This window comes from Pelodiscus sinensis, chromosome 2 (assembly GCF_052426305.1).
Source record: "Pelodiscus sinensis isolate ZL-2025 chromosome 2, ASM5242630v1, whole genome shotgun sequence".
Taxonomy (NCBI): Eukaryota; Metazoa; Chordata; order Testudines; family Trionychidae; genus Pelodiscus; species Pelodiscus sinensis.
Window position 1 is genome coordinate 116,842,842 of NC_143053.1, and position 26,069 is coordinate 116,868,910.

Sequence of the window (26,069 nt, forward strand, 5' to 3'; positions counted from 1 at the left end):
TCATGGTGCTACTCCTTGCAGCTGAGGCAGCTGTGGGAGAACTCTGAGGGAATCCCAAGATGTGCACTGATCAGCTCCGCTTTCCCACAGCACTGCAATGTGGGACACATACCCACAATGCATTGCTTGCATTGTTGATGATGGTGCCTCCAATGTGGACATGATCTGTCAATAGAGGGAGCAAGCGTGACTTCTGGGTGCTGACATAAGTTTTGTCAACAATTCTTGGTAGTGAAGACGAGGGATGTTAAAATAAGGGCTTTTTGGGCAAGTTTCAGCAGTTACACGTTAATACTTGGCGGGGCGAGGGCGGGCAGGTTCCCGCAGAGCTGCCTCCAGTATAGGTGGGAAATGGTGCTCACAGGGAACAGTGGGGGGGGAAAAACGGCTCCCGCCTGTCCCCCCATGCTGCTGCCTCTATTCTAGAGGCAGCAGCATGGGATGTGGGGGAGGAGCCCTTGTGTGTAATCATGAAGGTTAACCAATGAGCACAGACACATTGGTTAACCATTTAAACATGTACATGGTCACATTCTTAACAAAGCCTAAGTGAAGACATTTCCACAGCTAAGTCAATGTAAAGCAGCTTACATCAAATCTAAGCCTGTAGCATAGGTCAGACCATAGGCACCTACATGGGAACAAAAATTTGAAAATGAGCTGTTCAATCTAGCATCAAGCGTATAACATGATTTTAACGGCTAGAAGTTGAAGATAGACACATTCAAATTAGAAATAAGGTACAAATTTTTAACAGAGTAACTAAGCATTGGAAAGTTTTACTAAGGTTTACGTTGGATTCTCCATCACAGGCAATTACTAAAATCAAGACTGGATGTGTTTCTAGAAGATATTCAGTTATTCAAAACAAGATACAACGGAGGTATTCTCTGGCCCGTGTTATGCAGGAGGTCAGACCAGAGAATGGCAACAGTCCTTGCTAGTCTCAATCAATGAACCTGACTTTTTAATACTGACAACCCAATCTAATGGACTTTTAACCAGTTTTTTAAAAATGCAATTTCCAGATGTAAAGGGACAGAATGACTGAAGAATTGCATAAGAATTCCATCCTGAAAAAACTCATAATTCTCAGGAATCAGTTTCTAAATTATTCTGCAGAAGCAATGCATTCAGGCTACACTGCTCTGCAGTAGTTTAGGGCTTTGTCTACACTTGGAAATTAACTGAAATAAAATTCCAGAATAACGAAGAAGTTCTAGTGTGGACATTCTCATTCCACTTTGGCAATGGATTTAGACAAATTGGGGGGAGGTGGAGAGAAGAGGGAGAAGCATCTTTCCTTTGGAATAATTACTTCAATAAATTTCCAGTAAAACATGGATGACTTACAGGAAACAACTTGAAATCACTCATGCTGAAATATAAATCCCATAGCTTTAGTGTTGTTGGAGTTATAAGTAAAAGAGGTTTTGTATTGTATTCATGAACAACACTCTGAAGTACAGCAAACACTGTAGAATAATGTCACAGGAGACTGACAGAAATTTCAATTGTGCTGACTTATTTTAGTCATTATAAACAGAAGTAAGTCAAATATACAGGGTCATGGAAACTATTCTTTAAATTGTTTCTAATTTGATCTCCTGAGATGTTTCTGCAACATTAGTAACATCCAGAATAGTCAATATCAGTGAAAACATTGCAGTTGATATCCTTGAATACTAGAGTTAACACACATTTAATCTTCAACCTTCCCACTGTAATATGAACAGTTAAAATAAAATATCACAAAACATAATACAGGTAGATACTGGATATACACTACTAATTTATAACCAGGGCTCGACAAATAATACAATGTACTCGCCGGTGGTGAGTAGATTGTAACCCAAAAGAGCCGGGTTCGGGCGATCTGCGCATGCGCAGAACGATCTGCGCATGCGCAGATCGCCGGACAACGCGGCTGGTGAGTGGGGCTCTCTGCGGTTCGGTGAGCCCTGTTTATAACTATATAACTACATCGCTCAGGGGTGTGGAAAATCCTCCGAATTATGCAGTTAAATCAATCAAAATCCAGATGTAAAAAGCACAATGTTGGGCTTCTCCCATCACCACAGGTGCTGCCTCTTGAGGAGATAGAATATCTACACCGATGAGAGAAGCTCTCTCATCAGCATAGGTAGCATTTTCACTAAGCACTATAGCTATGCCACTGCAGCATTCTAAAGTGTAGACAAGTCCCACACCAAGGCTATGTCTACACTCGCAGCTTCTTGCGCAAGTAATATGCAAATGAGGCTAAGCATGGAATATCGCAGAGCCTCATTTCCATACCTAATGAGCCACCATTTTTTTCAGAAGAGGTTCTTGCACAAGAAGGAGCGTCTACACGGCCCCTTTTTGCACAAGGAAAATCCTCGGGCGCAATGCCGTTCTTCCTGAAAAGTAATAGGTGCAACGGCATTGCGCAAGAGGATTTTTCTTGCACAAAAAGGGGCAGTGTAGACGCTTATTCTTGCACAAGAGCCTCTTCTGAAAAAAATGGTGGCTCATTAGGTATGCAAATGAGGCTCAGCGATATTCCACGCTTAGCCTCATTTGCATATTACTCACACAAGAAGCTGCGAGTGTAGACTAGCCCACGTATCATGTCGTAAGCCTGCCCCATCCTGAGGGAGCGCAGCCCAATGGCCAAAGTCTATATAGTAGCCCTTGGAAACAGCAATATAACCTAATGGCTAGAGTCAAAGGGATTGGGGCAGCAGCTCTGGTTAGGGAGAGCCAAGGATCACTCTACTCTACCAGACCCCAACCCAGGCCCTGTCAGTGAAGAAGTGATCTGCCACTCTCTCAGCAGGGAATCCCACCTTAACACACTGAGTTCACTTGAGTGGGAAGTATCACTTGCACCCATTCCAGGGTCACTTCCTACCCACTCTGGCAATGGGGTGATCCATGTACTTTCTGGGTCCTCCGGCTCCACGGGACAAGTCTCCCGCTGTGGCGCCACTAGCTCGGAAGGCTCGATACACCTTCCCGGGTCTCCAGCTTCCATCGTCTGGGGTTCTGGATGGTCCACCTCTGGAGATCCTGTAACAGATCCTTCTTCCCCAACGTCCAGCCAAGACTGAGCTGAGCTGCTCTCTTTTATACTACCAGGAGATTAAGCCCTCCTGGCGGCCCAGTGCGGGGTATCCACACCCCATGACACCGAAGCTTCATCCACATGGACAAGTTTTATTGAGGAAAACTGCCTTTTGTTGACAAAACTTCATCATTTCTCACTACAAGAGAAAGTTAGTCACCTTGTGCATAACTGAGGTTCTTCGAGATGGCTGTCCCTGTGGGTGCTCCTTCTTAGATGTCTGGGGCACCACTATGCCTTTAGTTGGAGAATTAAGATAGTATGCATAGCCAGCTGGCCTGTCGGTTCTTTCTTTGCCCCAGAAATAGAGTTTCAAAGCAGAGGGGAGGAACAGTGGGTGGTGAAGCACCCACAGGGACAACCACCTTGAAGAACCTCAGTTACTGCACAACATGAGTAACCTTCTTTTCTTCAAAGGAGCGTCCCTGGGGGCACTCCACCTTAGCTGATTATGAAGTAGTACTCATGATCAGAGGAGGGAGCTTCGGTTCCTTGTTCTGCACCACGGATAATATAGTGTGTCCAAAGTGCATGCCATGGGCTGTGTAAGTTTCTAGTGCATAATGTTTAGTAAAAGTGTGCAGAAGCCCAAGTTGCAGCTCTGCAGATGTCAGAGGTACGTTCTTTAGGTATGCTGTGGAAGCAGCTATTGCCCTTGTAGAATGAGTTCGTACTACTGATGGAGGCTCCTGGTCAAAGGTAGGGTAAATGAACTGTATGCAATCGGAAACCCATTTGGACAGCTTTTGTTTAGAAATTACCATGTCTTGGGATCTTTCGGTAGTTGAAACAAATAGTCTTGCAGACGTGCAGTGTGGCTTAGAGAGAACTAAATAAAATGCAATTGCCCTGCAGACATCTAATATGTGCAGGGCTGCCTTCCTATTGTGCACATGCAGGATTTTGGAGGGGGAAGGTTGGGGGAGGGGGGGAGAGGATGGTGGGACAGGCAGAAGCCATTGGCTACTAGGAAGGCCACCTTCATGGATAGGTGAAGCATTGAGCAGGTGGCAAAGGGTTCAAATGGCTTGCCTGTTAACACCTTTAACACTAAACTGAGGACCCAGGCTGGAGTTGGGGTCTTTATAGGTAGGAAGGTATTTTGGATACCCTTCACGAAGCGTTTGATGGTGGGATGAGTGAATACAGAGGTACCTTCTGCAGGAAGTTGAAATGCAGTTATTGCAGCCAAGTGCACTTTCAAAGAACTGAGGAAGATCCCCGTGTTCTTACTTAGGGAATAACAGGTACTTGAGTATATGGGGAAGAGAGGCTGGTGCGGGTATCACCCCTTCCTCCCCTCCACCTGCTCATTACACCATATAGAAAATCTATTCAATTTATATGGGTATGATTTTCTGGTAGATGGCCTGCAACAGTTCAGGAGGATCTCTTGTACAGATGTGGAGCAAGATATCTCTATCACTGTGAACCTGCAAGGTGCCACACTCAAAGATGTAGTGCCTGACCACGCAGATGTCGTGGCTGACCCCATTCTGTGAGAGGAGATGAGGGAGCATTGGAAAGTGCCATAGAGCCGTTGTCAACATGTGAAAAACATAAGGATACCAAATCTGTCTGGGCCAGCAGAGCACTATTAGGATGACTGTGGCCTTGTCCTGTTTTATCTTAAGGGGTACGTGATGGAGAAGTGATATTGGCGGAAAAGCATACATGAGGGGTGCATTCCACCTTACAGTGAAGGTGTCCCCTGGAGATTGAGGCCCCATGCCAGCTCGGACGCAATACTATGGGCTTTTGATGTTTGCATTGGTTGCAAACAGGTCTATTGTTGGGTACCCCCAAAGTTTGAATACCGGGATCAGCATGTTGGTATCAAGCTCCCATTCATGATATAAGGCAAAAATGCATCCTGAATTTGTCCACCATGAAATTGTCTTTGCCTGGCAGGTAGGTGGCTTGAAGGTGGATGTTGTACAAAATGCACCACCATCATAGCTGAACCACTTCCATACATAGTGGATAGTATCAGGGTTAAATTGTCTGTAAAAACTTGCACTGTCTTGTTTGGGTACCACTCTGAGTTCCAACAGATTTATGTGAAGTCCGGACCCCTCTAGAGACCAGCGTGCTTGAACTGCGTGTTGGTAAATGTGATCACCCCATCCCAAGAGAGATGCATCCATGGTGAGTGTCACCAATGGTGGTTTGGGGTGAAATGAAATCCTCTTCCAAATGTTGTGTTGCTTTGTCCACCACGATAAGGATTGTTTTATTCTGATCGATATAGCAAGATGTTTGTTGATGTGGTGAAAGTGCGTTCTGTAAACGGTTCTTACCCATGACTGCAGTGACCTGATTTGTAGTCAAGCATGCTGGACCACGAATGTGACTGCTGCCATGTGACCCAATAGTTACAGGCAAAGCGTTGTCATGACCTGAGGGCTGTTTCGTGCTGTTTCTACCAGCTCTGTAAGCTCTAGAAATCTTTGATAAAGGAGAGATGCCATGGCCAGTCTGTAGATACATCTCGGTATAAATCATAAATCTCTATATTATTAATTTTCCCATTGAAGTTTTTAACTTTGTATCATGTTCTTTTATATAGCTTTGTATTAAGTCCTTTTACATAGAAACTTTGTACCTTTTCATATAGAACATGAAAACTTTGTACAGTAGATATCCAATAATCCGGAACCTTTGGGACCTAGGTGGGGCCGGATTATCAGCTATGCCAGACTATCAGGGAGTATTGTAAAATGGTCTCTCTCTCACACACAGTGTATATAAAGTGTTTTTAATGCTTTTTATTGTAGCACAAGCACTGTCCAGGGTCACACAATGCCAGTGGCAGACTGACTTGGTCCCGTCCAGTTTCGCTCGGTTTAGCTGCTGTCTTGTGACTTGTTTTTTGCTGAAGCTCACTCACTAGGTTCTTGCCATTTTGATGCCAGACTATCGGGAGTGCCGTACAATTGGATGCAGGACTACTGTAGTTCTGGAGATACTGACTGCTCATTCTGTGCCACAGTAGGTCGATGCTTTCAACAGGTAGTTTTCTAGATATGGGAAGATGACGACTCACATTTTCCAAAGATGCGTTCCTACCACCGCAAGGACTCTGGAAAATAGTTATGGGGTTGTGGACAGGACGAATGGGAGTATTCTGTATTGGAAATGGTAGTTGTAGACACCCAGCTTCACTGTTTTCTGTGTGTCGGGTATATTAAAACGTGGAAATGTGTGTCTTGCAGATCAAGAGCCAACAGCCAGTCTTTCTTCTCCAAGGCAGGGATTATTGTAAACAGGGTTACCATTTTGAAGTACTGTGGAAAAATGAACCGACTGAGGTTGTGTAGGTCTAAAATAGGCCTCCATCCTCCTGGTTTTTTAACTGTAAGAAAATAGTGGGAGCAAAACCCCTTTCTCCTGTGATGGTGAGGTACACGTTCTATTGCCCCCAGTTACAACACATGATTCAGTTCCCACATGACAGCAAACTCATGGGGGGTGAAGGGGTAGATGAAAAAGACCGTCATAACCTTGACCAATTCTTCCAAAGGTTTGTTGAAGGCTGAGAGACTGCTGGCTGATCTAATGGTTGTCTGCATCTAGTTTGGTGCTGTCTGCATCTGTTTTCATATTGCCTTCGAGGCTGGGTAAAAGAGGGGGTCTTATACCTCTGGGTAAAGAATCTTTCCCATTTTCTTTTGGTTCCAGGCACATGTATACCCGAGATTTTAAAGGTAGACTGGAAGTCCTTCAGCATGTGGAAAGATGTATCTGTGGTCTCAGCAAACAGTTTTGACTTTTCAAAGGGCAGGTCTTCTAGTGTTGCCTGGAATTCTCTGGCAAATCCCGATAAATGCAACCAGGATTCATACCTTATAACTATGGCCAGAGAAACTGAACCAACTCCTATGTGACCTCAGTCTAAAGTGGCCTGTAGTGCAGTACAAGAAATAAGGGCTCTTTCATTGATGTTTGTTCTGTATTGCTCCCTCTTGTTGTCCGGTAGATGTGCTCAATAAAAGATGAGATCTGTTCAAAGACATTGTGTGTATACTCTGCTAGTAAGGCACAGTAATTCACAATCCTGAACTGGAGGGTAGAGGAGAAGAAGTATGCCCTCCTCCCAAATAAATTCAGACACTTCCAATCCCTATCATAGGGTGTAGTGCGAGATGCTTCTACAACTATGGAGTTGGGTGAGAAAAGAAGTCTGATCCTTGAGGCGCTACATAATAGTTCTTATCTGGTCTCTTGCATACCAGAGGGATGGTGGCCAAGTAAGGATGTTAAGAGGTGGGTAAATGACTAATTGTGTAGTCAATACGAATTACAGCCGCTCCCCGAGTTACGAACAAGTTACGGACCAACACTTGGTCCGTAACTCGAAGTGTTCGTAACGCAGATCCCATAGAGTTACATGGCGACTGCGCTGTTCATAAGCGCGGATCGCTGTTTGTAACTCGGATCTGCATTTACGACTGCTTTGGTCGTAAGTAGAGGTGGTCGTAACTTAGGGAGCGGCTGCATACTACATGATTAGTTGATAAGGGAAGGTGCTCTGTTCAAGCTCACGATGGTCCCTGAGCTACCCTGCTGCTCTCCCCCACCCCCGACTTCCCATGGCTCTGCAGTTTAAATTTAGCAGGAGCCTAGCATGCAGGCAGCCTGGCCCCTACTATATTTAAACTGCAGAGCTGTAGTGGGGATAGGTCCTGGACCAGCATGAGCCAGGACAGAGCCAGGACCACTGTGGTTCTGCTTTTTAAATATAAAAAGCAATCCCTAGCAATGGGAGGGCTCCCCGCTGCGACCACCATGGACGGGGCTGCTGCCGGAGCATCCTCTGCCAGCAGTGAGCCTCAGTCCCCTGTGGGAAAAGGCTGTCTCACAGCAGCCTCTCCTACCTCGCCTGACAGAGGCAGCAGCACAGGGCACTGGGGCAGACAGCACCAGGGAGACAGTGTTGGGGGAACTGGATTTTAAGCCAGCTCCCCCCCAGCACCAGCTCCTGCCCCCTCTCACACAGAGGCAGCGGAGGGGGTGGGGGGAGAAGGGAGTAGTTGTGTACTGGACTACTTGCTTACATCCCTAAGGCTGAGGTTTGCCCTATGGTCTTACTCAGATCCATTAGGGCTGGGTTTATGGGTAGAGCCAATTTGGCTGCGGGAGAGGCATGTAAAATGCCCATGAGTTTGTGCTATGTCTAGTAAATTGAAGAAGGAGATTACCAGAGAATCTGTTACTTTTGGAGAGTTCCTGAAAGGACCTAAAATCATCCCTGGAAGTGGGTGGTGGGGCATGATGGTGTCACCCAATAAGGAAGATAAATGTGGGTAGGTGGAGGAGAATTAGCTTTCATATCTTCCTCCATTGCCCATATCATTCACACTATTGAGCTCCTCCAAGTCTTCTTCCTCTGTCAGTGATTTCAAGATGATCTTCGCTGCCATGCATCCTCAGGATAGTTAATAGAGCATGCAAGAGAAGTGCAGGATCCATTCTTTCTCGCTGCACATGTCGGAGTGCACAACAAAGATTGGCTATTCGGGGGTGGGGGGGAGACTTGAAAGGATGCCAGAAGCCCCGACAGGTCATTTTGCACAGTCCCATGTGGATATCTTGCGCTCTGTTCTATGGTACCACAACATCTAGCAACAAACAGATATATATCCACAATGCACTGTCTAGCTAACAAGGAAGGAGCTTAAACCATGAATTAAAATCTGTCGACAGAGGTAGCAAGTATAAAAATGCTTTGACAACTTTTTTTGTAATTTCTGCATGTTAACATTAGTTTCCTTGACAAAACTTGGTAGAGTAGACATACCCTAAGTTTCCTCAACTACTTTAGCGCATGCTTGTAAGCCAGAGGGCTGAGCATATCTTTGTTTATTGACTGCAATTACCTTATGCAATATGATCCATATTGATACAAATGTTCAGGAAAAAAAATGCAGAAAGCCATCTGGGCTGCACAAAAGAAGGGAAAGGTATATTAATCCCATAGCACAAGAAAAGGATACAAATTTCAACCTCATTAAGAGGTAATTAAATCATCTTGTTTCATTTTCTTCCAGTGGGCTGAATTATATACACATGCATGCACACATGCATAAGAAATATGCATAAGAAATAAGCATTCATTTTACAGTGCATTGTAAGAAATATTTCCAAATAAATCATATTAAGATTAGATTACAGCATCAGTACACAAGCACACCTCAAGTAAGCAGCAATCACAATCCCCACCACTTAAAATATCATTTTGTAGTCACATTGCAACATGCAATAATATCAAAGAATCATCAAAATCCATAATGCTTACTAGCAATTGATATGCAACTTTAAATGCTAGGATGAACAGTTTCCTTTTACATAGCCTTTGAGGTTGTGTTAAAACATGGCAAATATACCTCTTGAAAACAGAACCTCATCCCTCTGAAGTTTTGTTAACAAGTTTAAAGAAATTAAACTGTTACAAGCAGCCTCATAATTTAAATAACTAACATGGAAGATAAAATTTTAAACAATATTAGTTAAAAGAAAAAAAAGCACTAAAGAGACACAGGAAGAGCTACACCAATGTGCAAAATCTCTGTCCAAAACTCAAACATAATACTTTCCAAGCCCAAGTCACTTGCACATAAACCCAGAAGTTCAAAATATTAGGATAAAGTTGATATACACATTTTAGATATCTAAATTAGTGAATATATGAAAAAATAAGATGTTCAAATGCTACACATAGCTTTATTTAAAATCTGAGATGACATCTTCCCTCTTTTTTCCCCCCCATTCAGCAGTCACCTGAAACTGGCTGAACCTGGGAGGAAAATACTTGAAACTATATATAGATTCCAAATAATAAATGCCTTCTGGATTAATGGAACAGAAGACAGAGGCTAAACTTAAACAGAACTAACCTGTGACCTCCAAAAAAGCTTTGCTCACTCCAAACATAACCAAATCTTGCCCTCCTGAAAGCTCACTGATTTGAATAAAGTTTCTCAAGTACAACAGAATAGAATATGGCCTATTCCCAGCAATAACACCCCAAAACTATGTCTATCGCAATTAAAAATTAATAAGGACTACAATGTAGTACCCTTTCTTTGGAATTCTGCACAGAAAATAGAACCAATAAAGGATTCTGATAATCCTATGAAGAAAAGCTCAAAATCACGTGTGTCTGACAGAAGTTGTTCAATAAAATATATTAGTTCAAACACCTTTTCTTCCTAAAATCCTTTGGCAGACAACATGTATAACTAAAATATTTAGACCTACAGTGAACTTTTTATACTGTTTATAAATAAGACGATGCAAAAAGTGAGATGGTTAAAATTAGCTATACAACTTAAATACTGCTGTTCACTTTGCTACACAGGAAGAATTACTCTCCTTGTCAAAATAGCTGCCTTTTCAATGAGCTGAACTATCAGGTCAACTTAACAATATAGATTCTTTCCTGTCTGGAAGAAATGTATTGTCATCTGCCTTAACAAATAGGATCATGTTGTTCCCAGCAGGTTATTAATTTATGCAATTGTCATGAGAAAATGTTTTCAAAATGATGTGCAGATGATGTTGCTTGGGGTATTATATGTTCTTTCATTGAATACACACGTTAAAAAAGGCACACCCAAGTTTTAACTCTATCTCACATGATTTCTGTGTATATAGAGTGCTAGATTCAAATAGATTTTACACACAGACAATTCTTGACTAAGTCTGGCCAGTGTTGGTAGAGAGCCTATATTTTTCATAGACTCCTTAATTTTAATGCCAGAAGAGACCATTACGATCATGCAATCTGTCCTCCTGTGTAACAAAAAACACGAAACAGATTTTTCACCCAGTAATTCCCACATCAAATCCACTTCTTGAGCTACAGCACATCTTTATTTAAAGATTTCATGCAAACGAGAATTCACCGTATTCCCAGGGATATTGTTCCAATGATCTATTACCGTCCTTAAATATTTGCATCATATTTCTAATCTGAATTTGTCTATACTCAGATGTCAGCCACTGAAGTATGTTATGCTTTTGTCTAATACATTAATGAGCTCGCTGGTATCAAAAATTGTGTCCTCATGTATAGGTCATGATTTAGACACCTCTTAACCTTCCCTTTGTTAAGATAAATAGATGACATTTCTTCTTTAGTCTCTCATTTGAAAGGCAAATTTTTCAGATTTCAGATAATTCTTCTAGTTCTTTTTTAATCCTTTCCAATTTGTTGATACTCTTTAGGTTGGATGTCTAGGAATAGACACAGCATTCTAAAAATGGTCAGACTAATGCTGTACGTTTTGAGTGATCTCCCCATTTCTGATTTTAAAAAATCAGTTTATGCAGCCAACGATTGCACATGCACTCTTACACATCCCATCACATGTTCAGTTGAGTATTCATGATGACTTCTCAATTCTTTTCAAGTTATTTCCAATTACAGTCCCTCATTTTATATGTGACCTACAATCTTGGTTCCTAGACATGACATCCACTTCAGCTGTATTAAGGCACACATTGTTTGACTGAGCCAAGATTTTTTTCCCCAGTTTTCTGGAACTTTCCCAAATACAGGCAGTCCCCGAGTTACGCGGATCCGACTTAAGTCGGATCCGCAGTTACAAACGGGGCCCTCTCCCTGGTCTCCAGCAGACCAGGGAGAGGAAGCAAAGCAGCGGAGCACGCGGGCAGCGGACAGCCCAGACGCGTCTGGGCTGTCTGCTGCCCGCGTGTTCAGCTGCTTTGCTCCCCATCCTTCTGGTCTGCAGACCAGGGGGACAGGGAGCAAAGCAGCGCAAAGCCGTGGAGCCCGAGGGCAGCAGGACAGCCACGGCGCGTCTGGGCTGTACCGCTGCCCCCGTGCTCTGCGGCTTTGCTCCAGACGCCTGTGGTACAGCAGCTGGGGCGCTGCTGGTTGGTCCTGTAGCGCCACTCAGGACGCTACTGGACCAACCCGGCAGCACCCCAGCTGCTCTGCCCCAGGCGTCCTGATTCAGCCACTGCCGGTCAGTTTCAGCAGCGGCTGAATCAGGACGCCTGGGGCAGAGCAGCTTGGGTGCTGCTGGGTTGGTCCAGTAGCGCCGAGGAGCGGTGGTGCTACTGGACCAACCCAGCAGCACCCCAGCTGCTCTGCCCCAGGCATCCCCAAGTCAGCCGCTGCTGAAACTGACCAGTGGCTGACTACAGGAAGCCCCTGCCCCGGGCTTCCTGGAATCAGCCGCTGATCAGTTTCAGCAGCAGCTGACTTGGGGATGCCTGTGGTTCTTAAGTTGAATCTGTATGTAAGTCAGAACTGGCATCCAGTTTCAGCCGCTGTTGAAACTGATCAGTTTCAGCAGCGGCTGAATCTGGACGCCAGTTCCCACTTACATACAGATTCAACTTAAGAACAAACCTACAGTCCCTATCTTGTACGTAACCCGGGGACTGCCTGTATTCCAAGATTTGTTAAATATCAAGTCTTCATATTTATTACTCAGGCTTCTGTAACATAGGCAGTTAAGGAGTTTTTCTCTACATCGCTTGAAACATTGATTCTTTTCATTCCTGACACCCTGACACTGAATTATATTTTTGCGTGGTATGAAGCAGCAGTAACTATTTCAAGATCAGACACAGAAATTAATTCTATACAAATTTGGAAAGTCCTACACTGCTGAAAACTTGGGTTTCACTAAATATATTTTACTCTGGAGCTTCATGAAAAAAAAAAAAACCCAGGACTTCAAATCACATTCCAAATACACTTTTTTTAATCTTTCCAACTCCATTCTTCAATTCAAACATGATTTTACTTGCCACTATATTCTGAGAATGATTAGTGCTAAAATCTAATAGTTGTAATGTCAGTTTTAAAATGCTATAAAACAAAGATAACCTGGAATTCAAACTACCAAAATGATGCTGAGTTGGAGGGGAAAGCAAGGTGGTAATTAGAACTACTTGTTTTTAGAAGGTGGTTCTGAAAAAGTGAGTTTAAAAAAGGTATCATGTGATTCCATCTTTAATACTTCTCCATTATTTTAAAGGTGACAAGCATTCAAGTAAAAAAGGTGGTGTTTTCAAATAACTATCATGACCAACTCAGCATGAGCTTTGAAAAAAATCAAGCCAGATACCTTTCATCTTGCATGTCTCCATCTGTAACAGAGCCTCTACAGGACAAATTCCATCATCAGTTACACCTGTGTAACCTAACTGTTTTCATCTTGGGTTTGCAGAGGTGTCTGAGTCTCTCACTGAAATACAGTAAGGTAATGCAGATCTGCAAAATTTGGACAAGCACTATTACTAGTATATATTACAGATGATATTCCCCAAAAGGGGGAAAAATCCAAAGTGTCTAATTAAAGCATGATTATCATGTAGTTTAACTTTATTTTCTAAAAAGTTTATGGTGAATAAATATTAAATTATGTAGATCTCATCAGCAGTTTCATATAAAATTCAGAGAAATGTTAATATTTATACATTTTAGCTCTGAAAGGGTCAGAGGCCACTTAAGTCCCAAGTAGTTGCTGAAAAATGCCCATTTTCACATTAAAGAATGAAGTTACAGTGAAGACAATATCAGGCTAAAGGGGAAAAATACAAGTCCATTTCACTGAGATGAATATGCACTGCTCCTCCTAAATGTGAATTCAATGTCCTCTCACATTTTGTTGGTACTTAGAACTAGTTGAGGGACAAAACACCATTTTTTTCTTAAGGCTTTCCAAAACTACTGAAGTTTAACGAACATTCTACTACAAAGAAAGGTTTTTAAAAATCAGTTAATATTTGTATCCTTTGCCAAGGGAGGGAAATATTTTGGTGGGATCAGGGCAAAAGTATTTAGATTCCATAAGCTTCAGCATCAATAGCAATACTCAGTTACATTTATTCACTGGTATCATCCAGTTTCCCAGACCAGTGTTTCTCAACCAGTGGTACGAGTACCCTTAGGGGTACTCAAGAGAAGTTGGGGGGGGGGGACCATCAACACAATTGAAATTTGGAGAAAACTGAATTTTTGTTTTAAGTTGTACAGCACTATTATTTTTGTACTTTTTTTTTTAAATACACACAAAAATTTTATCGCCCACCCAGCTATGATTAAGTTCTTTAAACAAATGTGTTGCAATGGTAGAAAAAATTGTGTGTCTGAAAACTGTAGATAGTGGGGGTACTTATAATTTTTTTTAAAGGGGTACTTTATAAAAAAAGATTGAGAAACATTGTCCCAGACCATATCAGCAGAGGGTAGAAGTATGGAACATCTGGTATCAGATGAGTGAAATACAAGGAGTGGGCAAATGCTTGTTTTCTCAGTGGCAGAGAGGGAGTAGAGAGAGAAGAAGATAGGGAGGAGGCACTTGTGTTGTGACTTGTGGTATAGTTTCCTTGCATCTGATCCAGTCAATCTGCCAGTATACACATGCATATGTACACCATATTATTATAAACGTGACAGACAGCAATGCCTATTATTAAGGTTGCCCAACGCATTCCATTATTATATCCTGTTTTCAGTGTCTGATAACTTTAACTATTTGGACTAAGACATTCCACGTGAGGTACTGACAGACTGATTTTGGAGGAAATTTTTCAGACCAAGCAGCTCAACTACTTCTAAGTCTGAGGAACAATATTATTGTTTTGTCTATGTTAAAAAAGTGTGATGTTTTCTTTGATTTTTTTTTTTTTTTTTTTTTTTTACTAGCCCCAAGTTTTAAAATAGGAATTGAAATTTGGTGGTGGAGTGGCCTTCAGAACATGTATCTTTTGCCACCCTTGGGAAACTCTACCCAAATTTGGCCAAATTATAATTTTTTTGAAAAATTGAAATTTAAACTTGCTTAGAAGAGAGACCTAACAGAGCTTTGCACCTTCATTTCCCAAAGATTCCATCCACACCAAGCATGCTCTAACATCTAACCAATGGCTGTAGGGGCCCTACCAAGACTTTACCTATAATTACAGCTCCTGACTACATCAGGACAAGTCCAAGACCAAGAAATGAAAAGGAGCCTGTCTTTCCTGTGCTCTCAATGACCTCTTCCTACTGATGAGCAGGTAGCTTGGAGATGGCAGCTGCCTCAATCTACTGAAGAGAGTTCAAGAGCTGGACTGGAATGGGAGGACGAGGGAGGGAAGGAAGGGGGAGAACTGGCTGGTCAAGAAAACCAGGACAAGAAGCGGAGAAAGGATAGATTAATTATGTGCAAATTAGCAAGATTTTACTATAATATATTGAACAACAAACAGTTTTAGGTGTATATGTTTTGAAAGTGTATGAAATAGTATAGTATGTCTTTAGTATCTCTATTTTTCAGCAGTCATGGACAAACTGCCAAAGCAAACAAACAACTTTTTGATGCATTGACTTCCATGTTTCAACAATCTGTCCGTCAACAGCCTTAGAACATTACATCCTAAACAAAAGTCCTTCAATTCTTGAACTTACATCTTATCTCTTAGATTAAAATGCTGTTCTTAAGAAAGTGATGCCATATAAGAGCATACCTTGAGAGATAAAATAAGCCCAACATGGCAGACAACAAAATAAAACAAAATTCTGTAATATGAAGTAAAAGGTTATCTTTCTGACATAAGTTTTGCCAAGAGAGATTTCTCTTACATAAAAAATAAAATTTGATACTGATCTTTCGGAACAAAAATATACTTACATTTTGCAATTTGTATATTGATCTGTAGTTTGGATAAAATACAGCTTTTCAGCATATTTATGCTGAAACCCTATTCCAAAAAAGATGATGTCAAACTAGCTGTGGGCTTCTAAAAGTTGTCTTATTCAAGTACTTCCCATGCTATATAAAAAAAAGTATACAACGAACAGTAAGGATGAATATTTCACTGCATTTTATTTGTTTTGTTTTTAAAACATGTTTCCAATCAGAGATCAAATTCTTTCCTAATCAGTGATCCAAGACAAGCACTTGAAAAAACATTGGCCCTGAAAACATTTGTACTGGCCTGCCAAGGTGTTCCAAGTCCTGGCATCAGTTTGGCAACCAACGTAACTTCTTTTTAAAACACAAACTGTAACAAACATGGTTAATTTTTCATTAATCATTATAGGACAAGGAAGACTAATTTACTGAAATACAATAAACTGAAGTTTATGGTTATTTAATATAGTGGTTAGCAGTTTCAAATACCCAGTAATAGTTTCTGGAATTCATTATTACAATAAAGCAAATTGTAGTAAAGAAGGAAAGAAACAAAGAAAGAAAAAGGTCATGTTAAGACGTTCGTATGTTCTACATCAAAATTCAGATTGTACAAGATGGATAGATCTTATTTCACTATATAGATGACATATACTAATCTACTCTCAATTGCAAGTTTTACAAGTCTATACTGCGATTGTGAAGCTGTCCCCCAAGTAAGGTCATTGGCAGGGAACGAACCTAAAACATCTGCATCTATAAGCATGAATCTCTACTGTTGGAGCTAAAAGAGCAAGGATCAAATCCTGGTTTCACTGTAAGCAATGTCAAAACTCCCAATTACTTCATTAGACCCAGGATTTTATCCCAGATCTATTAGCTCAGAGGCAGTAACAGACACATAATCCTGGAGGTGGTCTAGTCTAGAGGGGGGACAAGTGTTTTTAGCATTGTATACAAATTGAACTGCGGGTAGAATCAGCTTCTGCAGTTGGGTGTAGCTAAACAACTCTAACAAGCAGCAGGCCAGAATAGAATACAGCTCACTCTATTTGCAGCTGTTTTGACTCTGTAAGGCTAACAGGTGGAACACTTATTCCTGCCACTAAAGCAAGCAGCTATTACTTCAACAGATAACGTATCTGTTATGAAGATTTTATTATATTAAATTATTTAACTACTTTTCATGGAAGAACCATACTTTTAGAACACACACAGTCACAAAATATTGAATAGAACCTTGTTTCATTACAATCAGCACATTGCAACTTTAGAGTCTGATTCGTTTTTAACATTTTATAGTTGGGCTCAATGGAAACTGAAACACATTAATTATATAATATTTTATGGATAAATTCTTGCTGAGATAAAACACCTTTTAAAAGATATTTCATGTAATTGGACTTTAAATAATGACATTTTCTAGTTAAGCAAAATCTGAAATATGCCATAAAATAAGTAATTTACACAGGCTCATCATATTCCAGAAAACAACCCATTGTATAATTGATTGCCAAAATAGTAAAGAGAATTTACCTTGTCTGCAAAACAAATCACACACAATTCTTGACATCAGAAACATAAAAGAAATCACATGGTTAAAAAAAATAGTGTTTTCCCCTGCACAATAATTCAGCATAGTCTTGAGGAAAAACTCAAGAGGTCTCAAAAGCAGTGAAACCTGGAAGTTAAGATGTTTCTTATTTTGAGTTTTGTTAGTTTTTTAAAAACAACTGCATAGCTCTGCACTACGTAAAGGTGACTGGGCCACTTAAATTTTCTACAACATGGCCTTAGGGAAGAGGAACCCTTACAGTTATTAACCCATTTTATCATTATATTTTATACAACAGGTTTTTAAATGTACAAAGTGTCACTGAAACATAACAAATTGATAAGTATAGTTATTACTTTGTTTCATTATTCAAGAGAACAAGTAGATAGCTAAAAACGTATTGAGTGAATATGCAAGTGGTTTTCTTTCACAGCTTATACTAACAAAATGGCTATAAAAATTCACTAAAATAGAAACCTTCCTTACATTATGAGAATGGTTTTCACTATATGAATCCATCTTTATAAACATCTACCTCAGAGGTACATGCACGTCTATTGAGCATGTTTACCAAAACAGTAAACACACTCTCATATGCAAGCTGAAGACAAGTTTTAAGGTAGTTTTGTTTTTCTATTAATACTGAGAAGAGATCAAAGATCTTAGTTCTAAAGAACACCAAATTATTCTGGCAATATTAAGAAAAGTCCATCAAGAAAAAACATTACAACAAAAGTAATTGTTATGGCTGCTGAAGCTACATTTGATAATGAAAAATACATAATTGACTAACAAGATTCTACATTAAGATAAAGTATGTCCAAGTAAAGACCAGACACACCAAAGGGAAAACACTGGTTCATCTTTAGTATTAATTAGCAAATAAAAGATTTTGAGTGACATTTTACTTAGTAAAAGTAACGTACAGGCAGTCCCCGGGTTACGTACAAGATAGGGACTGTAGGTTTGTTCTTAAGTTGAATTTGTATGTAAGTCGGAACTGGTACATATTGTAGGGGAAACACTAGCCAAACATTTCTCCAGAGCTCAGTTTTATTCTCCCACACCTCACTTCCCTCAGTCCTTTATTCTCAAGCTGAGGTGTCCACTGAGAAAAGCCGCTCCACGTCTCTCTGGTCTGCTGGGGGGGGGGGGGGGGGGGGGGGGGGGGGGGGGGGCGCTAGCTTCGCGTCTCCCTGGTCTGCAAGGGGGAAGCAGCTAGTGCAGAGTTGCCTCACCCAGTTAGTAAGTAGGGATCCGATGTAAGTCGGATCCATGTAACCCGGGGACTGCCTGTACATGCTATTCAACAAAACTTACATGCAACAGCAAGTGCCAAGTGAATGGGGGAGGGAGACAATGAGTGGTAATAGAACCGATCTATAAACCAAAAAAAGCAATACCAATGAGCACAAGAACTACAGAGGAATCATCTGACTGAGCACTACAGATGGAAATGAATGTTTTTTCCTGGAATGTTCTGGTGAGAGATATGTAGAAGCAGTGCTTACAGAAGAACAGTAAGCAAAGTACAACAGAACAGTGATTTTTGATAAGACAGATATTGAAGAAATACACACAACTACACCTGTTACAGAAATTCTACAAGACTTCAAACAGACTTCTGATAGCATTTTTTCGAAAGGATAATGGCAAGTTTTAAGAATATACGGCATCCCTGAGAAATTGATGAAGTCAATAGACATCTACAGCAAGACTAAACACAAAGCTGAAGGACTGGTTCAGAATGAAAGCAAAGATTGAGACAAGAATGCATACTATGGCCAGATTTGTTCAATCTGATATTGGAAACTGTACTGTGTGTAGCACTGAGAGATGAAATGAGAAAAGTCAGGCTACAGGCAGTCCCCGGGTTACGTACAAGATAGGGACTGTAGGTTTGTTCTTAAGTTGAATCTGTATGTAAGTCGGAACTGGCATCCAGATTCAGCCGCTGCTGAAACTGACCAGCGGCTGACTACAGGAAGCCCGAGGCAGAGCGTACTAGCTGTCCCCCCCCCAGCAGACCAGGGAGACGGGGAGCAAAGCCGCGGAACATGCCGGCAGCAGGAAAGCCGCGGCGGGTCTGGGCTGTCCACTGCCCGCGTGCTCCGCGGCTTTGCTCCCGGTGTCCCTGGTCTGCTGGAGACGGTCCCCAGCAGACCAGAGGCACCGGGAGCAAAGTGGCAGCGGCGGCGGGGTGCCGCGCCTCTGAGGCTTTGCTCTGGCAAAGCCTCAGAGGCGCAGGACCCCTCCGCCACTGCGGCTTTGCTCCCGGTGCCTCTGGTCTGCTGGGGACCGTCCCCAGCAGACCAGGGACACCGGGAGCAAAGCCGCAGCGGCGGCAGAGTCCCGCGCCTCTGAGGCTTTGCCAGAGCAAAGCCTCAGAGGCGCGGGACCCCTCCGCCTCCCTGGCTTTGCTCCAGGTGTCCCTGGTCTGCTGGAGACGGTCCCCAGCAGACCAGGGGCACCCGGAGCAGCTTTTCTCGCCCCGGAGGTCGAGGTGGCGGGACCGCTGCGCTCTGGGCAGTCCCGCTGCCTGCGAGCTCCGGGGCAAGAAAGCCCCGTTCATAAGTGTGGATCCGACATAAGTCGGATCCGCGTAACTCGGGGACTGCCTGTATATAGAAGGACACTGAATAACTTTAGATTCGCAGAAATCTTTGACCTCAGAGAACTGGCCTAGGAGCATTTACAGAGAATCACCTCATTTGGACTCATCATCACTTCTAAGTTGATGGATAGGAAGCAAAAAAAGGAAGAAAAGGAAAAAAAAAGTGACAGTTAAAGTTGTGGAAAGTCATATCTCATCTATCCAAAATCTTAAAAAGTACAGAAAAAAAAGAAGTTAGTGGAAAAGATTTGCACATTCCTTTACACATTATTATTATTGGCAGTATTGTAGACAACACGAACACTCCATGAGGCTTTCACTTCCATCTTGAGAAGATACCCAAAAGCAATACATGGCTGCCAATCCATCAAGTTTGCTCTCTAACCCAAAACCTTAACATTTGACTCATCAGCACAGCTAACCACTACACATTCAGAAAGTTATTTTATCTTAACATGGTGATAAAAATCCCATGGGTTTGTTTGGGTACAAATTTGCTGAGGTTTGGGTATGTTGTGCTTTTGGATATTTATTTAAGATGAAAGTGAAAGCTTTGGAGTGCGTTATCAACAGTGATGAAGGCAACTGGAAATAAACACACATCTTCCCCCTTAACCTTAAAAGCACAGAAGTTTAGCGAAGATGGAGCATGTCCTACCACAACCTTAGCTATCACTAAAGGTAGGGGTTTTTTTCCCCTCACACCTAATGTCCTAAAGAGTTGTTTCCTTTAAGGTATTCCTTTGATGTATCTCAGTCAATAGCTCCCAAGAGTCAGTGAGAAACAGAGCTGCATCTGTAATCAGAAAAAGAAATTGAACTACGGAAGCTGCTCCTGACTATGGCAACTCTCCTGAAGACCATGAAAAGATGTAATGTGCTTTAGTAAATTGTGTGTCTAATATTTTATTCTCATTTTTAAAAGTTAATGAAAATAAGGATAGCAAGAGTAAAAATCCATGATAAAATAGCCTAACAGCAGGATCTGAATCACTTGACTTTCAGAGTCCTAGGGTAGGCCCTTACTATTTGAGCCAATAAAATAATTGCTAATCCCTTTCTAGGCTAACTACTTAAGTACATGGCACACATTCATAGTGGATTGCAAAACTATTTAGCAGTCAGCAGGAGAATATTGGGGATCATGTAGCCTAGATTCCAGCCTTTGTTCTAGAAGATGATGACCGTAAATTATAGTGGTTAGAGTTTGGATAACCCAAACTGGTTTAGCCACTGTGTGGTGCAGTGGATAAGATGCAAGTGTGCCATGTTAGAGAAGTTACTTTATGCAACGAACCCACATTGTGTAAATTCTTGATTAACTTACTTTAAAAAAATCTAAGGGAGCAGTGGCTCGTCCCTATTTTCTCAGCTGGCTGTCTTCAGTAAGGGTAGCGAATTACATGAAAAATGTAAATAGCACTTGGAAGCGAGATATGAATGCCTTACATCTTCTCTACATGCTTGGGAGTTGTTCCTCTACACCGAAGGTGGTCAATAAGCCAGAGATGATCTGCCAAGGCTAGCCACTGGCGGGCTGCCACCATGTCATTTACCTGCACCTCTGAAGTACCAGTGGATGCTTCCGTTGGCCATGGAGCACCCTTCCCAGCCAATGGGAGCTACGGAAGCAGTGCAGATCAGGACACCTCTTCCCACAACACCCACTGCTTCAAGCAGCTGTACCTCCGAAGGTGCAGGTAAATAAAGTAGCAGCAGCCCACAAGGGGCTAACCCTGGTGAATGACCTTTGGCCCACAGACCAGTTATTGCTCACCACTGCTCTAAGCTAGAGGGGTATCTGTTTGTTTGGAGAATGGGCAAACAAGTCTCTGTCCCCTTCAAAGAGAGAAATGGCAACTGCACCACAGCACATTTGTTGTCAAATAAAATCTGACTTATTTGTCTTGGTGCACCACCTTGCCATTCTGTCTAGAAAGCTGTCAACCACTTTACAAACAGTACACATGGAGCAAAGATGGCCAAAAGACAGGTGCCAGAATACACTATACTTCTTGCTCGAGGGTGCAGAGAAAAAGAGAGACATGCCATTGAAAAATAAAGTCACTCAAATGAAGAATTCAAACCCTTATTCTCAGTATTCATTTTTCATCAAACCACCAAGAAAAGTGTCAGATGTATTCAAAGGTAATGTTGTGTATCTTGATTTTAGCCATTTCCATGTCATTTTTTAAAAATAAGAGATTTACATTTCCTGATAAAAACAGACCAAATTGGACTACAGTTCTGATACCAATGCACTACAATTTAGTAAAAACCATCTATTGATGTAAGCATTTCCCATCTTGGAGAAATTTTTGTTAAAGTTCTATTTCAGAAATACGCATATGAGCAGTAGTCCTCTGTAGCCCGAGTGTATTTTATGCCTAGAACCAAAACTATATGCACAGTGTGTGATTTTTCAAAAATTTTAAAGCTAAAAGGATAAGAAATCATATAGTCTGAGTTCTTACATAACACAGGCCATAGAACGTCATCCAGTTACTCATGAAATAAGCCCCAACTTGTGATTTCACTCAACCTACAGATTTTTCTTTTTTTTTAAATTACACAATCTTTTGAAATGAAGCCTTACATATGTTCAAATATATTAAAGATTAAAATATAATTTTAAAGCCTCCTGAATGATGTTCTTTCCTTACTATAAGCATATCAAAGTTGGTCTGAATATGTGGACTGCAAAGGGGGAAACATGTAAAGCTTTAATACTTTAATATAAAAATACGTGATGGATATTAAGTCAAAACCTGATTCATAAACCTTCATAAACCTGATTGTCACAGTAAAACACAAACTGAAAAGCAGGAATGTTATACATACTGGCTACATTCAGGTGGATTTGGTTTCCATTGCTTCCTGATAAAACCCAAAAACATTGGCTTAAAGGCAAAAAAATCAGACCTGGACCATTATTACTCTGTAGAAGAAATTCATCTGATGGGACAAGTAAATCAAGAGCTGTAACATCAACAAAAATATGTATAGGCAGAATGGAAACACTTTGTATCTATCCACACTACAGTCTCCAAAAGCCACAAAATAATTCATATAATTTCCATTGCACAAAGTCCATGCACTGAAATTTAGAAAAGTGTGTTTTCCATAACCATTGCAGCACATTTGGGGAAACTACCTACTAATGCCAGAGTTTTTGTTGCTGTTGTTAAGCTAACGCTTAATATGCAGTTGTACACAAATATTTCAATAGAATAACTTTCATGGTTCAAACACATCTCTCTCACATTACCATTTGGTATTATTTTAATCCCAATCACCAGTACAGAATGCTGCCAGAAAGGAAGCAAACCACTACAAAATACTTGCAACTTGCTTTGCAGATGAGCTGTCTGGAGAATTTGAGGGGAGTAACTGTGTTAGTCTGTAACTTTTAAAACAAGTAGTAATGGAATGATGAAGTGGGGTTTAACCACAAAAACTCATGATACTATATATTCTTGTTAGTCTCTAAGCCCTGGTCTACACAAGGGAGTTATTTTGAAATAAGCAGAGTGTACACACTACCAAGCTCATTATTTCTAAATAGTGGGCTGGTTATTCTGAAATCTGTACTCCTGCTTTCCTCAGAGAATAAGCTTATTATGAAAGTTATTTCGGGAGCTATTTCGAATGTAGTTATTTTGAAATAATTTCCTAATGTAGACATGCCTTAAGGTGCCATAGGACTACTCATTGGATAATCTGAGATCATTAGTTCCCCTGCTGATCCAACAAAAACTATCAACTATCACCTTGCAATAGGCAGGTGTCAGTACAGCAATGAAAGTTGGTCAAAGTCTTCCATAAACACTGAAGAGATGAGAGTGAAATAAACCAAACTGTACAGGGAGCTAACCTTAATATTGGCTTAAAAAGCTGTAAAAATGCACAGGATCTTCTAAAAGGTGAGCAAAATGCAAGGGAGATGCCATTAAAAAAAGAGAGCAAATCAAGCCCTCCCATTTGGTCAAATTTGGAAAAAAATATGAGGTACCTTTCTGTCACTTGTCCACCAACTGCTCCAAGTCCATCCAGTTCCCCAATTATAAATTAGGTAATGCTTTTAGAAGGAAAAAAAAACCACTCAACACAAATATGGATACAATCAAGACCACATCACTGGCTTTTTGTCCAGTAGGAAGGAGGTGAAAAAAACCACTGAACATGAGTGTCTCTTCTCAATGAGAGTTTCAAATTTCTTCTGATCTTGCATTCTTTCTTGAGCAATTAGTAACCATTAAAAAGCCTTCTGTAAAGTTCTCAAGCTCATATATAGGATCCACAGATTGTCCAAAGTAACTCTTTCAAAGTTTTGTAGTCTTTCAGGTTGTCTGTGTTTGAATTACTAATCTTGACCTATCACCATGCTTCCTGTCTCCATAGATAATATCTTCAATAACAAGAATTAAAACAAAAACAAAACCTTCCATATCATGGCTTAAATGGCCAATGCTTCTGTATCTTTAATCTTTCTTGCCACAAAATGGTAAACTCAGATTCCTACTTTAGAAGAACAGGGGTCTTTTGACACCAGCAAGTTAAACTATCATTGTTAGGCTGATTAACCGTCTCAGATATTTGATTATCATCTCTTGATCAAATCACAAGACTAGATTGGAAAAACACAGCTATAATCACACTTGAGCATGACTTTGGACTTCATATTAGTGAATGCAAAGAATCACATAGCACCTTAATTAAAAGACATCTCACAAAAAGAAAAACAGAACTAGATGCAGAGTTAGAAGTACTCAATCTATACAGTTGTAGTTTAATGAGTTCCAGTTACCTATAAAACATTCAATATCTCATGTCTTCTGCTGGCTCATCATTAACTGAACCAAATGTTCATCCCTTTTCAGGCACTGGTGGCACAGCCATGCAAATTCCTCTTCCAGAAAAAACTTGGCAAGGTTGGTGTCACAGTGATTTTGTTTTTAAATTACAAAATCCATGACAGTTTCTCCATTCATAAGTCAGATAAGCTTTAAAATAAAAGGTTAGGTGTTTTATGTATATATTATATTTGTATAATTGAAGAATTAAATTTGATTTTTAGAATAAAAATGACAAAAAATAATCCATGATATGATCCAATGATTTTTGGTGTATTGAAAAATAGCAGGCTTTTGAGTCACAGGTGGAATAATTAGACTACTCAGAATACTGGCAATGAGTCTTTCACTTAAGTCACCATTTAAATACAGTCTAGTGACCAAAATGCATTACTATCTTAACGGAGATCACTGGCCCACCTGATATAAATCTGTATACTGGATGCAACTCCTAGCAGAATGGAATGGGGAGAATAGTGATTTTGACACCTATCAAAACTGTTACTCCATATGACTGTCGCAAGCAGCAGACAGTGGTATCAGACAGGATATCAAATTAGAAGGACTTTTGGGCTGATCTATTACAGAAATGCTTATGCTCCAAAGAGAACAAATACTGTAACAGACTCTGTGGGCTTGACTCCTCAAATCCTTTTACCAGCAGAACATCCACCAAAGTCAAGATAAGTTTTGCACACAGGATTTGCCAAATTGATACCCAAATGTATCTTATTTCCAGAAATGATCCCGACAAAACTCGAGCCATTATAATAAGGTGGGAACATTTGCAAAAAGCTGTTAACTATGGGAATAGGGGCCTTTAGTTTTCTGATCCAGCAATTCAGCACCACAAGTAGCATTAAGCTCACTTATAACTAAGTGTATATAAGACACTTTTTATTGGTATGTGTGTCTATTCTTCCACCATTGCACATAAGTAACTCCATTAATGGGTGATATACATGCAACCAATAGGAGAAAAAAAATCTTACTGTGCACTCTTCTACAACTGATTTCAGTGACACAAAATTCCAATCTCTGGTTACAAATAGTCTTACTTAAAAAAAAACTGCAGTAAGATGTAGTCACCCAAGAGACGAAACCATTTATCTTCTCAGTGAATACATATTTATCAAAGAAATCAGGATAGCTCCAGAATAATGACTGTTCTATACTCCTAAGGTTGGCTTCTTGTAAAAATAAAAAGAAGGAAGTTAAATCCAAGAGAAACCATTATGCTTTTCAATTAAGGTTAAGGATATGAAATTAAGGCATCAAA

The 26,069-nt window shown here is 40.8% G+C and overlaps 1 protein-coding gene across 1 annotated transcript in view; it reads right to left on the reverse strand.

Annotated features, from left to right (window-relative positions):
- The window catches only part of CDYL (chromodomain Y like), a 152,572-nt gene that overhangs the window by 125,453 nt on the left and 1,050 nt on the right, over positions 1 to 26,069 (reverse strand). The gene's annotated exons all lie outside the window — the stretch shown is intronic.